Below are 1,632 nucleotides of genomic sequence, written 5' to 3' on the forward strand. Positions count from 1 at the left end.
TATGAATTTTTTTATTAGTTAAATTTATTTATATTTTACATGTAGTTCAAATAATTTATTTTTTCTAATAAATTTTTACGTTTTACGTAAAAAAAATTTAAAAAAGAAGTGTCAATTACCTCATGAACTTAATAATTTTCTTTTATTTCTTCTATATCAAAAAATAATCACTTTTGTCCTTAATTATCCGATTTCTCTTTAAAAAAATTGTACTTTTGAGTTTTCCTCTACTCCAAAATAGTGAAATGTTGAATTATCGTCGATCAACTATGCTACTATATACAAGAATTATATTTTTTTAGGAGTGTTCCTAAAAAAATATATTTCCTTATATTAATTTAGGAGTGTTCCTAAATTAAATTGTGATTTTTTACTCCATTAATTATAATATAAAACATATTTGTGCATGTGAGTCTCCTCAATATCCTAATCGAAACACTAATAAAAAACTACGATGAATCACTATCCGAAAAAATTAATTTCATATTTTTAACACACCTAAAAAATATAATTATTGTATATAGTAGCATATTTGATCGACGATAATTCCACATTTCACTATTTTGGGGTAGAGGAAAACTCCAAAGTATAATTTTTTTTAGAGAAAAATTGGATAATTAAGGATAGAAGTGATTATTTTTTGATATAGAATAAATATAATAAAATTGTTAGTTAATGAGGTAATTGATACTTCTATTTTCTAATTTTTTTATGAAAAATGTAGAAATTTATTACCTAGAGAAAAAAATAAATTATTTGAACTAAATGTAAAATATAAATAAATTTAACTAATCAAAAAATTCATAATTATTATATGTAAAAGGAGGAAAAAGTAGAAGTGATGGGACAATTGTGGAAAAAGAAATTGTGGGTGGGGGGCCACTGCTATAAAAAAGTTAAGAACGTAACTTTTTGTTATGTTGAACAAATCCTTTTTTAGTATCTTTTTAATTGATTTGATAATTCACTGCATTTTTTTCCTTGGTTATCGTGTAAAATGTACGAAATTCTTACGTTTTATATTTTTTTTATAAAACGTAAGAATTGTTTACGTTTTACAAAAAAAAAAAAAACGTAAGAAATTTAAAAATCAACTCCATTAATTGATTGTTAAGAAAAAAATTGAAAATGTAATAATTTAGCCTATTTTGATAACTTTTTAAATAGGTGACCTATTTTGGTCACTTTTTAAATCCCGTGGCTCATTTTGGTTCTGAGTTCACATATATCTTATCTATTTAATAATTTCCAATAGATGAGTCATATGTTGCAACAATTTAGTCATCTGTTGCAATAGATGTCTATATTTATTGGATAATTTTCAATAGATGAGTTAGCTATTGCAAAAGGTTAGTCATCTGTTGCAACAGATGTTTATATATATTTGATCATTTTCAACAAATGTCTTTAACTGTTTGGTCTTTTGCAACAGATTACTCATCTATTACAACATGTTAATTGAAATCATAATTGAACTTATTAATTCATCTTTAATTTTATTTATATCAATGTTGTTATTACTAATAATGTCTTAATTTGAATCATTTCAAATAAAACTGGTCAATTAACACTTTACTCAAGACGAATACACTTAGATGATCATGTAATTACTATGAGATTAATTGAAATCGT

This window comes from Capsicum annuum, chromosome 7 (genome assembly GCF_002878395.1).
Source record: "Capsicum annuum cultivar UCD-10X-F1 chromosome 7, UCD10Xv1.1, whole genome shotgun sequence".
NCBI classification, from domain to species: Eukaryota; Viridiplantae; Streptophyta; class Magnoliopsida; order Solanales; family Solanaceae; genus Capsicum; species Capsicum annuum.